The sequence below is a fragment of the Choloepus didactylus genome, chromosome 10 (assembly GCF_015220235.1).
Source record: "Choloepus didactylus isolate mChoDid1 chromosome 10, mChoDid1.pri, whole genome shotgun sequence".
In the NCBI taxonomy this organism is placed as follows: domain Eukaryota; kingdom Metazoa; phylum Chordata; class Mammalia; order Pilosa; family Megalonychidae; genus Choloepus; species Choloepus didactylus.
The window spans coordinates 118,077,738-118,094,567 of record NC_051316.1 but is presented as its reverse complement, the minus strand read 5'-3'; positions in this window follow the sequence as shown (position 1 = coordinate 118,094,567).

Here is a 16,830-nt window from a genome sequence, read left to right as displayed (position 1 = left end):
AGTGAATCTCCCTGGCAACGTGGAATATGACTCCCGGGGAGGAATGTAGACCTGGCATCGTGGGACGGAGAACATCTTCTTGACCAAAAGGGGGATGTGAAAGGAAATGAAATAAGCTTCAGTGGCAGAGAGAATCCAAAAGGAGCCGAGAGGTCACTCTGGTGGGCACTCTTACGCACAATACAGACAACCCTTTTTAGGTTCTAAAGAATTGGGGTAGCTGGTGGTGGATACCTGAAACTATCAAACTACAACCCAGAACCCATGAATCTCGAAGACAGTTGTATAAAAATGTAGCTTATGAAGGGTGACAAGGGGATTGGGAAAGCCATAAGGACCACACTCCACTTTGTCTAGTTTATGGATGGATGAGTAGAAAAATAGGGGAAGGAAACAAACAGACAAAGGTACCCAGTGTTCTTTTTTACTTCAATTGCTCTTTTTCACTCTAATTATTATTCTTGTTATTCTTGTGTGTGTGCTAATGAAGGTGTCAGGGATTGATTTGGGTGATGAATGTACAACTATGTAATGGTACTGTGAACAATCGAATGTACGATTTGTTTTGTATGACTGCGTGGTATGTGAATATATCTCAATAAAATGAAGATTAAAAAAAAAAAAAAAAAAAAAAGACATAATGCTGAGCAAAATAAGCCAGGCACAAAAAGAGAGATATTGTATGTTACCACTAATGTGAATTCTGTGAAAAATGTACAATGTTTTATACTGCAGAATGTAGGGAACCTAGAGATACCAATTAGTGGAGGGGGAATGATAATCTAATAAGAACAGATAAACTATGGAGGGTAATCTCAATGTTATGGGAATGCTCAGGAATGATTATGGTTTGTAAACTTTCTTGGATATAGTAAGATCATGTTGGAAGCAATAGAGTTATTTTAGGTTTTTTTTTTCTCTTATTCCTTTGTTTTCTTAGGGGTTGTTAATTTTCTTGGGGTATGGTAGGAACATGTTGGAAGCAATGTAGTTATTTTAGATTATTTGTTTTTCTTACTCCTCTGTTTGGACATGGTTTATTAATTTTCTTGGGGTATGGTAGGAACATATTGGAAGCAAAGTAGTTATTTTAGGTTATTTGTTTTCCTTAATCCATTGCTTTGTTTGAAATGTTGTGGGGTTTTTTTGGTTGTTGTTTGCCTGTTTGTTTTTAATTTTTTGATAAACAAAGTTAAAAAATTGAAAAAAAATCAGTAGAAAAATGGGAGTAAAAACTAAATGACAAATAGGGTGGGATGGGGGGATGGTTTGGGTATTCTCTTTTCACTTTTATTTTTTATTCTTTTTCTGATTCTTTCTGATGTAAGGAAAATGTTCAGAAATAGATTGTGGTGATGAACGCATAACTATATGATCATACTGTGAACAGTTGATTGTATACCATGGATGACTATATGGTTTGTGAATATATTTCAATAAAACTGAATTAAAAAAAAAAAAAGTACCCCAAGGGGGGGGGAACACAAAGAGAAAGAAAAAAGTAGATAAAATAGAACAGAGAATTCGAAAGCAGTGGGACAATATCAAACAATCTAATATACGTGTAATTGGGGTTGCAGAAGAAGAAAAGGCAGAAGACAGAAGAAAGTGAGATAGTGATTTCATTAAGGGTCTGAAAAAAAATACTAATATAGAAGTATCCTTATTCTCTCCAGTTCCCTGGGAGGAAGAGCTGTCTTTGCCAGCTGGTGTAGGCTCGTCTTGTGAACAACTGGAGTAATAGGTATGGAATGAATTAGGAGCTACCAAGATCAGCTTGATTTTACTTACATTGGAAAGAGTTGGGATTTATGGTGGAAGAGAAATGAATGCTGGAGTAGAGAGCTGGATTAAGAGAGCATCTGGATGGGGGTTTGGACAGAAAAAGGAAAGAGATTTGAGGAGTGGTTGCTATGTTAGAAAGAGAGAAACGGGGAAAGAGAATTTTAAATTGTGCTGTACATTGTTAAGTTAATCCTTATATCTTTATGTGCATGAATATTTTAAAGTGATAGGCTTATTCTGTTACTTACAGGTTTATCAACTTTAGACATTATTTACTGACTTTCTTTTGTGGCAAAGGAGGATTTAAGTGTCTTTCACTCCCCCACCCCATACTTCTGGGTTCTCATTTTCGAAATAGCCTCATATTACAATATTTACCTAAATCAGTAGTTAATGTTCACTTCATTAAAATGATAAATATTCTCAACCCTGTCATGGACTGTATGTCAACTGTGATTCCATTCTTGTAGATTTTTTTTTCTATTTTTCTTAGCTTGAGCTATCCAAATGCTCCAAGGGGTTTGTAAATTCTTCCCAAATTCTCTGACAGATTTGTAAAACTGCTCTTAATACTATTTTCCACATTTAAAAGATAATCAGAAAATCTACCAGCTCCATTTTTTTTTTTTTTTCCTGTAAAACCCATCCCTAGAGTTTTCATTTGCTTTTTTCAAGTTACAACTTGTTGCTCTTGAGCCCGACCATAGCCTGGAGCTGCTGTTCTGGGACTTTCCTTTGCTTCATTCCTGAGTTGGAGCCTGTTTCCAGGATCCCACACCTCCCTCTTTCTTGATTTACTTCCCCTTTTTGGTGGCGCTGTTACTCCCGTAGCTTCTGGAGAAAGGGTGATTGTGAAATAAATTATAAGTTTGCATTTTTCCATGACTGATAACGCCCTTTTTCTGCTCTCATGCTTGATTAGGAATTTGTCTGAGTTTAGAATTCCAGGATGAAAACAATTTCCTTTCAAAACTTTAAAGGCACTTCCACCCTCCTTTCTGCTAGTGTTAAGTGCCCTCCTATCTGCCAGTGTTTTTATTGGCGAGCCCAAAGCCATTTCTTGTTCCTGACCTTTTAAACCTGGTCCTGCTTTTTTCTGCTTTAGTCCCATTTCCCAGGAATGGCTCCTAGGAAACCTGCCCTGTGGGATGATCTCCATGTTACTAATTGGTAAAGTTGGGTCACGTGCTTGGGGCACTGAAGTATGTTGCACCAGACTGCCTAGATGATTTGTGCAAACAGAGAACATCTGCCTTCCTTCTAGAAGTCTGCAATTTTGGCAATTATGTCTGGTTGCACAGGCAGAGGTTGTTTGTATGACCAGCAGTAAAATCCCTGGACTCGGAGTCTCAAGCAGGCTTTCCTGGGTAGAAACACAGCACATACGTGCTTACGTTTCACTGCTAGAGGCAGAAGTGTGTTCTGGGTGACAATCCAGTCCCCACCCTGAGGGAGAACTTTGAAAGCCTGAGCTGGACTTCTCCTCCAGACTCCACCTGATGTGTCCTTCCCTTGCTGATCCTTTTGCTATAACAAACAACAGCCGTGAGTACAACTGCCTCCAGGTTCTGAGCCCTTCCAGAGAATCACTGAATGTGAAAGATAGTCATGGGAACCCCACAATATTCAGCTTCCATATATATTTTTTGTGTGTATCTATTTTTTTATTCTCAGATTGCACCTCATTGTTTAAATACCCAGCACTCAGCTCTTGTTTTAGGATACAATGTCTCCTCTTATCTCTAGAGAATTTTAATTCTAAACTTTGTAGGTATTGCTCCCGTATGATGTATTTTTTTTCCCTCTACTTTGTTTTGGTCCCTCTTCTTAATGTTGGAGGCTTTCCTTAAATATTTGCTGATGCTTGATGGTCCATTTGTGGTTAACGACAGGGAACTAAGAATCTGGAGGAAGCCGATGTCTGAGTAGGGCTGGTGGAATGGTGGATTCCACTCTTGGGCAAGCTGGCTTTCTTTGTAAGGTGTATCAGCATCCACAAGCCTTTCATCTGAAAAAAGTTTCTCCAGAGAAGAATCTTTTAGTTTTCTACTAGTGAAGTACATGTGGAGCTGCTGGATTTCTGTGGATGGAGTAGGGCAGCAGTTTTCAAACTTTTGTGTATATCTGGAGATATGTATATGGGTCTCTTGCTCTGGGGCCTGCAAATATTTGGGCCACAGGTGCCTGTCCCCAAACTCCCAGCTCCAAAAAGGCAGGTCTTTCCCTGTTGGGCACAGAACACTGGCTTAACAAACTATAGAGCAGGGCCTTCCCAAAGCTACAGATGTCTGAAGGTGGACACTGGAGCTAGGAAAAGGCCAAAAGCCTTCCATGTCTGAAAGCGGACTGCAATTTAGATGAGGGAATAATCTCTGAGCTCCTGCTGGGCTCCTTCCGTGCTCCTGTCTCCTGCCCCCACTGCTTCCCGTCTAGCCCCCAAAGAAATTGTCCCTTAAGACTAAAGATATGTAAATACACCTCATGGCTTTAGAAAAAATGTACCTGAGAACAGTCACGTAGGAGACTACCTTGTATGCTATTAAGACCTGTAGAAATAAGTAGAATAAAACTTTCTTTTGCATGGACACTGAAGATGGAATGTTCTCCTCTTCTTTCACAGACCACTTTCCTCCTTCTTGTGGCCCCAGGGATTGTCTGTCCTTTATTCTCTCTACAGGATCTATGAGCCTTCCCTTGGGTTTCCTCCCACTCTCACCCCTGTAAGACAGATTGTGGAGTAGCATACAGTCTCCTTTGCTTCCCCCATTCTCTGCTTTCTCAAAATAAGCTCTTTGTTTCATGTTACTTTAATCAATTCTGGTGTATTAGTTATGGTTCTCAGAGAAACAGACTGACATATAAAAATTGACTCATGCATCTGCCCTAGGGGCTGGAAAGTCAGAATCCCATTGGGCAGGATGCAAGCTGGAAACTCCAATAAAGGTGAAGTTGAATCCCCAGGGAAAGCTGGCCGACTGAAGTAGAGGTAGAAATTCTCCCTGACTTCCGATATCCTCAGTTCTGGCTTTTAAGACCTCCAACTGATTGGGTGAGGAGACTCCCCACATTGAAAGGACAATCTCCTCTGTTGATTTTAGATGCAATCCGCCATAGACGCAATCAACTGATTTTAGATACAAATCCATCTATGAAATACTCTGACAGTAATAATCAGGCCAGTGCTTGATCAAACACCAGATACCATAACCTAGCCAAGTCAGGGAAACAGAAGCATCACAAAAATAACAAATGTGATCCCAGGACAGAGGTTTATGAACTCTTACAAAGTTCTCAAAATTGTTTCCCCTAGGATTAGAATTTTTGGTTCCTAATTCTGCTGTGCCAACTTCCACCTTGCTGCCTCTCCCACCCCATGCATACTGTATTTTTTTAAAATAATGGCCTTTTGTTTTTCTTATTACACAAGTAACATGGTTTCATAGTAGGAAATTTCAGATAACACTGCCCTTCCCCCAACACACATACATTCAAATAGAAATTAAAGTTATCCATAATTCCTCCACCCACGATCAATATTTTGTTGTATTTCTTAACAGGGTTTTTCTATTCAAGAATGTTGTCTTACCCACATATATAATGCATATTTTTATAAAGTGGGATTGTACCATGAATATATTTTTGTAACTTCCTTTTCATTTAATAAATAATAGGCATCCATCTATGTAAATGTAATCCACAAATCCATTTTAATTAATTATTTTAATTGTGTGGATTTACCATGATTTGTTTAATTGAAACCATGCTGGTGGACATTTAGGTTGTTCTCAACTATATGCTGTTGTAAATAGTGTAGAGGTGAGCAAACATCCATAAATATCTTTGCACATTTATCCAATGTTAATCTTAGATAGAAGTGATGGCCCATTTAAAGTTCTACTGTACGTTGACAAACGGTGTACTAATTTATATACCTCCAACAGTATGTTGATTCTCCTTTTGCCACATCAATTGCCAATTGCATATTTGCATGCTTTTAACTTTTGATCACCTGATAGGAAAAAACTACATTTTATTTGTATTTGCATTTCTCTGATATTGAATACATGTCCACATGTTTCCTGGCCTCTTATTTTTCTTTTATGACTTGCTTGTCCTTTGCTCATTATACTATTGGGATGGTCAAGTTATTTTATTCATTTGTAACAGCTCTTTGTATTTTAAATATATTAACTTTTAGTCTGACAAATTTCATTGCAAATTTTCCCCAGTTTATCATTTGTCTTTTCATGTACTTATGGTGCTTTTGGACATTTAGAAGATTTAGACTTTTATATCTTTTTCGTATCTTTTAAAATCTGTCCATTTTTCCCTTGTGGTTTCTGCTTGTAATAACTTTCTTAAAAAGACTTTTTCTCCCTCTCACCCCTGCCAAAAGAGTTACCAGTATTTCCTTCTGGTACTTTTATCCTTTTGTTTGTTTATATTTACATCTTTAATTATCAGAATTTATTCTGGTATATGGTGTGAGTCAGGGATCTAACTTTACCTTTTCCCTACACTCATTCTGAAAGTGGATCTCACAAAGCCCTGATTCTGCTGTTTTTCTGAGGGAGCTGGAATGTGTGTGTAGCAATGTCGTATTCTCTCTGAGTCCAGCCTTCTCTTCTTTAGATCCTGCAGGTGCCTTTCCAAGCCCCTGGATCTCAAATGACAAATAGAGCAGAACAGTAGTTGTAATCTACTGTCCTTTTGTCTCCAAAACTGAGAAACCTGACCTTAGCACACAAAAGGCATGCCCCATCTTGATACCCATGAGATCTTTGTTCATGACGGCTTCCCTGTAGATGCCTGTAGATGTGGCCACAACACATGAAGTTTCTGCTTATCTTTGCAAGTCTCTAACTCTTGTCTCTCAAACACAAAGCAGGATCCAAGAGATCTACAGCTTCCTGACTGGGGCATTGTGAGGACATAGAGCCCATGATGAAAAGCTCTGCCTAAACATATGACATTATTATCAATAAGCATTCACCATTCAGGACTTTGAGAGTTTCAGATGAAAGCTGTACTAATAGGCCAGAGTGTCATAGAATACAGACTCTAAGTTTCTAAGTATTTCATTCTAGCCTTGTGATCTGTGATGGTTTGAAGCTGTGTGTATCCCTAGAAAGGCATGTTCTTAAAGCTAATCCATTCCTGTGGGTATAAACCTATTGTGGGTGGGACCTCTTGATTAGGTTATTTCAGTTGAGGCCTGCCCCCGGTGGATCTTAATCCTCTTACTGGAGTCCTCTTTAAGAGGATGAAATTCAGAAAAAGAAACAGAGAGAGACAAAGTAGAGAAAAAGAATGCTCAGAAAGAAAGCTACAGACAGAGCAGCCAGAAGCTGAAAGCAATGAAACCCAGGAGAGAAGGACCAGCAGACACCACCATGTGCCTTGCCATGTGACCAAGAGGTCCAGTATCACTGGATCACCTGTTGATGTCTTGACTTGGACATTTTCACAGCCTCAGAACTGTAAGCTTGTTGAATAAATTCCTATTGTTAAAAACCAGCTCATTACTAGAATATTGCATTTCAGCAGCTTCAGAAAACTACAACATGATCAAAACATAAAACTCTTTATATTTTAACTATTAATAAGTTCAGAGGCCCCTTTAAGGGTGGTTAATCAGGTCTGAGTTTCCTTCAGAAGCCATGATCACACTGGGGAGCCACAACCTCATCTGTCTGCTCCAGAGCCCAAGTTATGCTTACTGGCTTGGCAGGAATCCACATAAAAGGCTAGTCCTAGCCTGGAGTGTGAAGGGTCACTTGTGGGACATCAGATCCTGCATTTTGGAGGGTGCTGAATGCCAACTCCCATTACACGGGGACCAGAATGGACTCAGAGACATTGGTCACAGGCTAGGCTGCCAGAATTCCAGTTAGTCAGTTCAGCCAAGATGCACCAAACATTGTGTGGTCAAGCTCTTTAGAATTGAATAATTGGCACAGACATCAATGTCTACTGACTTGCATTTGGTGCCCCCATTTGAATTTTAATTCCTTCGTTATAATTAGACTCTTTCTACAGCACCAGGAAGGCTTTCTTATTCTTCAGGCCTCCCAGATCTGGTTGCATTTAACCAAGATGGTATTTACTTCCTGAGCCAGGAAAAAGATGAGTGAGGTCCAAATACCTATTCAAAAGTGCAAACAACAGCTCTAAAAATGCCTCCTGCTATCCAGGTGGCATGAATGTGCCTTCTTGGGAGCCACAGAAAGGAAGCCTTGAAAAATTGAACATTTGTGTGTACTTCCCACAAAATCAAGGCATTAACCTCCCAGGGAGGCTCTGAAGATTTAGGCAGTCTGTTTCGTGTGTGGCATGATAAAGGGTTCTGTTGCTACTTCAGTGGATTTATAAGCCCATATTGAGACAGTAGGTGACTTCAGGGGAAAAGAATCCTGCTCATATTTCAAATAAAATCCTTTGGAAAACTAGAACTGAGGTGTCAGGCTACATGGAAATGGAAATGTAATCCTCAGTAGGCTGAGACTCAGTAAAGAGAGCCAAAATAATGGGTTTTTATCTGGGCACTCACATAAACCATTCATTCATTTATTTTTATTCATTCATAACTATACTGGGTGCCTATGGTAAGTGCTACCCTCTGGGTGGGATCCAGTCCCTTTCCTCAGTGAGCTGAAGAGTTTGGATGGGGAGGGTCTGATGGGGACAGAGAGCAAAGGGCAGGAGAGGTAGCCAATAAATATGGTATTAATTCAGTGTAATAAATACAAAAACTGTGGTGGTTAAAAGTACCAAACTGCAGATGGGGAAGAATTTATTTGGAATAGTGTAGGGAAAGGATGAGAAGGAAAGAAAGAGCTCCACAGAGGACAGGAAGCTCTAGCTGAGTCTTGAATGATGAGCAGGAGCTTGTCAGGTAGGTCAAGAAGGTGGGCTGCAGACTTCTGGTCACCCAAAATGGTGGCGTAAGATGCTCCAGGTTACCATTCCCCAACAGAATCTTTGAACAAGTAGCAAAAACTGGTAGAGCCATCTTCCTCAAAACTCCAGAAAACAGTTAAAGGGTTTCAGTAACTGGGCAAGAGGTGAATCAAGAAAATTCAATCTTAAAAAATGGTAGGAGTGCCTAAGAGTCACTCCCAGAGATGCTCAGGTGTGGCCTCTCTCTCTTTCTCTAAGTCAAACTTGCAAATAAGCTCACTGCCCTCCCACCTACATGGGACATGACTTTCAGGGGTGTAAGTCCCCCTGGCAACATGGGACATGATTCCTAGGGATGAGTGTGGCCCTGGCATCATCAGCCTGACAATGCCTTCTTGACCAAAAGGGGGGAAAGAAGTATAAAAAAATAAGTCTTCAGTAGCTAAGAGATCTAAAATAGATTGAGAAGTCATTCTGGAGGTTACTCTTACGCAAGTTTCAGCCAGATATTGCAAATTGCCATGGTATGCCAAGCCCCAACCAACAGTATTCCTGAAAACCCTAAGGACAACTCAGAGCTCTATCTAACACTCTACAGAAGTTTTACTTATTAAGTTTATTTTTCAGAAACTTAAAATATCCAGATTGTCCTTATGCCAGATAAGCTTGAAACTAAAGAGGTACTAGTTTTTCCCAGAACATTAACCAGTTGCATTCCCTCACCCCATAATGTTAACACCCCTTTTCAACATGAAGAAGTTAGAATGGTCATTGCCTAAATATCCCTGAAGATTGAGAGAATGATCAAATGAGAGAGAGGAGTTGTAACAGAGAAGTTAGGATTCAACAAATGATTATGACTACTGAATCATTATATGGATACTTCTTTTTAGCTTCCAGTGGATTAGAACAGTAAGAAGGAAATACCTGAAAATTTGGAACTGTAACCCATACTATACTTTGAAATTTGCTCTATAACTTCTTATAAAACTGTACTTTGAAATTTATCACTTTTCTGCATATATGTTACATTTCACAATAAAATATGTTTTTTAAAATGATGGGAGAAGCTCACGGCACCCTTGCTGGCCCTTCTCCCACCTCCTCCCCAATGCAGTGTGGAGCTAGCCTACAGTCCCATTGTGGGTTCCTGGCCCTGTCCTGGAAAGAAAAGAGTAACCTCTATGTGAATAGTGCAGTGCCTGTAAGTCAGTGTGAATCTATCAGGTGGCAGCCTGAAACACTGAACCAGGAAACTCACCTCTGGCTCACTCTCCTAAATCTTGCCTTGCAGACAGAAGAAAACAAAAATTAAGTCAAAGATACCTGGGGCAAAGGATTACCTGCTTTAAGACATTCAACAGAGTACCTTGGACAGGGAGAAAGTCTATTTTATGGGAAATAGAGGGGGTACTTGAACTCCAATTCCTGCAGCCATGAGGAATCACAAGTCCAAGACAAGACTCAGAGAAGACAGAGGACCATGCCCTTTAGTTTCACCTTGGGATGATCTTCTTGATAGGAGGGATAAGCACCAGTCAATGCAGAACCAATTTGTAAAGACTGTGAAACATGTTTTATGGATTGCTTTGTTTGTTTTTTTAGCTCCTAACACTCAAGAAAATCTCTGCATCTAGCTGGATACAAACTTACAGCTCAGGGACTAAATCCCAAAGTTAACACATTAAAACATTAACATGTGTAGCATGCAACAAAAGATTGCAACACAAACAAGGAAACAGGAAATAATGGCTCAACCAAAGGAACAAGATAAAAATTCAGAAAACATCAATGAAGAAGACCAGACTTTGGACATACTGGACAACACACAAATACTTAAAACAGTGATCCTTAATGTGATCAAGGAGATAAAGGAAAACACAGAGAAAGAACTAAAGGATATTAGGAAAATGAAGAATAAACAAAATGAGAATCTCAAGAAAGAGACATTTTTAAAAGCAATTAACCAGAAATACTGCAGTTGAAGACCACAATAACTGAAAGGAAAAATTCCCTACAGAGTTTCAACAGCAGAAGGAATCAGTGACCTCAATGACAAGGAAATTGAAATGATTCGGGCTGAGGAACAGAAAGAAAAACAGAATGAAAAAAATGAACAGAGCCTAAGAGACCTGTGAGATACCATCAAGCATAAATATATATGAATTATGGGAAACCCAGAAGGAGAAAAAAGGGTGAAAGGGGCAGAAAGAATATTCAAAGAAATAATGTCAGAAAACATCCCAAATTTAATGGAAGCCATGAATATGCACATTCAAGAATCCCAGTGAATCCCAAACAGGATAAATTCAAAAAGAACCATACCCAGGCATATAAGAGTCAAATTGTCAAATGCCAAGTGCAAGGAGAGTTCTGAAAGCTGCAAGAGAAAAGCAACATGTTATGTACAAGGGGTCCCAATAAGATGAAATGTCAGTCCCTCATTAGGAACCATGGAGGCAAGAAGCCAGTGGGGTGAGATAGTTAAAGTCCTGAAAGAAAATATTTGCCAACCAAGAATTTTATATGCAGCAAGACTGTCTTTCAAAACTTAGGGTGAGACTAAGCCATTCCCAGGTAAACAAAAGCTGAGGGAATTTGTCACTAGTACACCTGTATTACAAATAATGCTAAAGAGAGTTCTTCAGACTGAAATGAAAGGACATCATGCAGTGAATCAACATAGGATAAGAAAATAAAGACCTCTGGTAAAGGTAACAAAATGGATAATCATAAATGCCAGTAATATTGTGTTGTATTTTTTTGGTATGTAACTCCACCTCGTACTTCGTATAGGTTATAAAATGCAAACGCATAAAAAATAAGGGTAAACCTCTGCTTTGGGACTTACAATGTATAAAGATATGATTTGTAACAAGTAAAATAAAAATATGGGGGGACAGAGTGGTATAGAAACAGTGCATGTATATGCTATAGAAGTCGAACTGGTATCAAATAAAACATGATTGTTACGATGTTAAATTTAAGCCCCATGGTACTCACACAGAAAACATATGAAAAATATATACTGAAAGAAATGAGAAGGAACTCAAAATGGAACAATAAAAAATATCAAATAAATATGAAAGTAGGTGTTAATGGAAGAATTGAGGAACAAAAAAAGGTGTAAAACTTACAAAGATGAAATTACAAAATGGCAGAAGAAAGTCTTGAATTATCAGTAGTTACTTTAAATATAAATGGATTCAACTCTCTGGTCAAAAGGCAGAGAATGGCACAATGGCTAAAAAAAGCATAACCTGACTATATGTAAATTATAAGAGATTCACCTTAAATACAAAGAACCTAGTAGGCTGAAGGTAAAAGGATGGAAAAAATATAGCATGCATATAGTAAACAAAAGAAAACTTGGACAGCTGTACTAGTATCAGATAAAATAGACTTTAAGTCAAAAGCTTTTATGAAGTACAAAAAAGGTTACTAAATACTGATAAATGGGTCAATTCAGCAAGAAAAAACAACAACAATTATGAGTGTATATGCACCTAAAAGCATAGCCCCAAAATATATGAAGCAAAGATTGACAGATTTGAAGAAATAGACATTTCTACACTAATAGTATGAGACTAACACTCTACTTGCAATAATGGATGGAACATCTAGACAGAAGATCAATAAGGAAATAGAAGACTTGAATACGTTAAACCTTCTATACCTAACAGACATATGTAGAACACTTCACCCAACAGCAGGACAATAAACGTTCTTCTCCAGTGTGCATGGGTCATTCTCCAGGATAGACCATATGTCACAAAACAAGTCTCAATAAATTCAAAAATATTGATATCATACAACATATCTTCTCTGAACACAATGAATGAAGCTAGAAATCAATAACATAGAGAGACCTAGAAAATCCACAAATATGTGGAAATTAAGCAATGCATTCTTAAACAACCAAAGGGTCAATGAAGAAATCACAAGGGAAATTCAGAAATATCTTGAGGTGAATGAAAATGAAAACACAACATAATAAAACCTATGGGATGCAGCATTGACAATGCTGAGGGGGAAATTTATACCTCTAAATGCTTATATTAAAAATAAGAAAGTTTTCAAATCAGAACCCTAAACCCACCAACTCGAATATCAAGAAAAAGAAGAGCAAATTAAACCCAAACAAGTAGAGGGAAGAAAATACAGATTAGAGGGGAGATAAATGAGATAGAGAATAAAAAATAATAGAATCAAAAGAATCAAACATTGGTTCTTTGAAAAGAGCAATAAAATCAACAAAGTGTTAGCTAGACTGACAACAAAAAATAGAGAGAGGACACAAATAGCTAAAATCAGAAATGAAGGGGGCCATTACCACTGACCCCACAGAAATAAAAAGGATTATAAGAGGATACTATGAACAACTGTATGGCAACAAATTAGAAAATGTAGATGAAATGGACAAATTTCTAGAAACATGAAAATACCTATACTGACTCAAGAAGAAATAGAAAATCTCAACAGGTCATCAAAAACCTCCCAACAAAGAAGAGTCCATGACCAAATGCTTTCATTGGTGTATTTTACCAAACATTCCAAAAGAATTAACACCAACCCTGCTAATAATTTAAAAAAAAAAAATGAAGAGGTGGGAGCATACCCTAACTCATTATACAAAGCCAACATCACCCGAAAACCAAAGCCATATAAAAATACCCAAGAAAAGAAAATTACAGACCACCATCCCTTATGAATATATATGCAAAAATCCTCAACAAAATACTAGCAAACCAAATCCAACAGCATATTAAAAGAATCCTACACTATGATAAAGTGGGATTTATCCCAAGTATGCAGTGGTGTTTCAACATAGGAAAATCTATTAATGCAATACACCATGGTAATCGAATGAAGGAAAAAGAGCACATGATCATCTCAATAGACCCAGAAAAGGCATTTGACAAAATCCCTCATCACTTTTTGATTAAAACACTCAGAAAACTAATAGAAGGAAACTTCACTAACATGATAAAAGACATATATGAAAAACCCACAGCAAACATCATACTCAATGGTGACAGACTGAAAGCTTTCCTTCTAAGATTAGGAACAAAGCAAATGTGCCCATTGTCACCACAGTTCTTCAACAACATACAGGAAATTCTAGTCAGAGAAATTAGGAAAGAAAAAAACTGGAAAGGGAGAAGTAAAACTTTCCCTACTTACAAATGTCATGATCTTATATACTAAAAATCCTGAAAAAAATCAACAACAAAGCTCCTAGAACTAGTAAATGAATTCAGCCAAGTGATGAAGTACAAGATCAACACGCACAAGTCAGCAGTGTTTCTTAAAAGTAGTAATGAACAATCTGAAGAAGAAATTTTTTTTTAAATCCCATTTACAATAGCAACTAAAAGAATCAAATCTCTAGAAATAAATCTAACCAAGGGTGTAAGGGACTTATATACAGAAAACTACGAAAGGTTGCTAAAAGAAATCAAAGAAGACTTAAATCAATGGAAATCCTTCATGGATTGGAAGACTAAATTCGTTAAGGTGTCAATTCTATGCAAAATGATTTACAGATTCAATACAATCTCAATCAAAATTCCAACAACCTTCTCTGAAGAATGGAAAAGCCAATCATCGAATTTATATGGAAGAGTAAGGGGAACCAAATAGCCAAAATTATTCTTGAAAAAGGAGAACTAAGATGGGGAACTCACACTTTCCAATTTTAATCTTATTACAAATCTACAGTAAACAAAAGTGTATGGTACTGGCACAAGGACAAGCATATAGACCAATGGAATTTAACTGAGAGCTCAGAAATCAAACCTCACATTTATGACCAACTAACTTTTGATAGGGGTGCCAGGTCCACTCAATGGGGAAACAATAGCCTCTGCAACAAATGGTGCTGGAAAAACTAGATGTCCATATGCAAAAGAATGAAGGTGAACCCCTACATCATACCATATACAAAAATCAACACAAAATGGACAAAAGGACTAAATGTAAGAATAAGAATTTTAAAAGTACTAGAAGAAAACATAGAGAAGCATCTTCAGGACCTTGTGTTAGGCAATAGTTCCTTAGACTTTACACCCAAACCACAAGCAATGAAAGGAAAATAGATATTTAGGACCTCATCAAAATTAAAAACATTTGTGCATCAAAGGACTTCATCATGAAAGTAAAAAGACAACCTACAGAAGGGGAGAAAATATTTGGAAACCACATATCCAGTAGGGGTTTAATATTCAGAATATGTAAAGTAATCCTACAACTCTACAACAAAAAGGGAAACAATCCAATTTAAAAATGGGCAAAAGACTCAAACAGGCATTTCTCTAAAGAAGATATATAAATGCCCAAAGCAGATTAAAAGATGCTGAACATCATTAGTTATTAGGGAAATGCTAATCAATACCATGATGAGGTACCATTTCACACCCACTAGAATGGCTAATAGTTTAAAAATGGAAAATTACAAGTGTTAGCAAGTATGCAGAGAAATAGGAACACTCATTTGCTATTGATGGGAATGTAAAATGATTCAGCCACTGGGGAAGACAGTTTGGCAGTTCCTCACAATGTTAAGTAAAGAATTACCGTATGACCCGGAAATCCCACTTACAGGTCTAAACCCAAAAGAATTGAAAGCAGGTACTCCAAAAGATATTTGCATTGTGAGTGTAATTGATATCTCTGAATTATTTATCTGAATGTGGTTAAAAGGGGAAATTTTAGGTTGTACATACATTAGTAGAATCCAATTTTTAAAATAACAACAAAGAACTGTACAACACAAACTGAACCATAATGTAAATTAAGGACTATAGTTAATAGTATAATTATAATCATCAGTTGTATCACATTTACCACATTACTGCAATGTGTAATAAAAGGGAAAACTATGTTTGTGAGGTGGGGGGGTATGTGGGAACTCTCTATTTTGTGCATGATTTTTCTGTAAACCTACAACTTCTCTAATAATAAATAAATAAACAAATACACAGAAAATAAAAAAGAAGTAGGCAAGAAGGGGAGGATTTTCCAGTTGGAGACAGGAAAATGTACAAAGTAAAGAAGGGCATAAAACTGTATGGTGTATGCAGGGTACTGTAGGTTGGCATGGCTAAACATTGGGAGCATGGGGTGGGTGCAGCAAAAGGGAGACTAGAGAAGTAATCAGAAGGCAGTTCTGCAGAGGCCTTCAGTACAGTGGGCTATGTCCCTACGGAATTTGTGCTTTGGAATTTAGCATGTCCTGATACAAACAATGGTTGCCTACATCTATCCCTTTGTCATTGTCTGTGGGCCAGGCAGTTCCACAAAGAGCTAAGGGTATGGTGCATGCGTTGCTTGATCTGGTTAATATACCACTAATAAAGTGTGGACAGGAACAGGCCCAGGGCCAGTGCCCTACAACAGCCACCTGGGACCCGCTTCCTTATCACTATCCACCCATTACTGGTATCCACTGGATATGGTTATGAAGCAGCCACATGATCCCTGTAACCAGCCCATCTTTCTGCATTTTGCCTTCAATGATGTCATAAGAGACATGTCACTGCTGTCATCAGGATATTGTGTTCTCTTCACATCCTTGCTTAGCCAGTCTAATGGCCCCAATCAAAAATTATTAGATTACTCTGGCATAACCAGTTTTATTGAAATGCTTCTGGTTTAGAGGGATTGTTACTTAATTTGTAAGCACTCATCAGCCATTAGTGAAATAATCTGTTATGGACTTTTGCCATGGGCTGGTGCCAAGCTCATGAATCCATAGTTGATGGAGCAGGGAGGGAAAACTTACATGTATTTCCTAAAAACCAAGACCGGTGTCCATCCTTAGTGCTCCAATTTGATTCCTATTTTCCATGAGTCACTCAGATGATCAAGTGGTTTTATGATTTCACCAGCAAATCTCCAAATAATTCATACAGTGGTTTATGTAGACAAGGAGGCACGAACTCTTTTAAGGAAGCTCTTACCCTACTTTTTCTCCCCTCTTAGGAGTTTTAGTCCCTTTTATCAGTTTGTTCCAGTCTTTTCAGTTAGAATATCCTTGTCCATCAAGGACAGCAAAATGGGAGTCACTCATCAATCTTTCTGATTCTTTTTTTTTTTTTTTGCCTGTCCCTTGAACTGCTGTTATGTGTTCTTGATGAGTAGAAA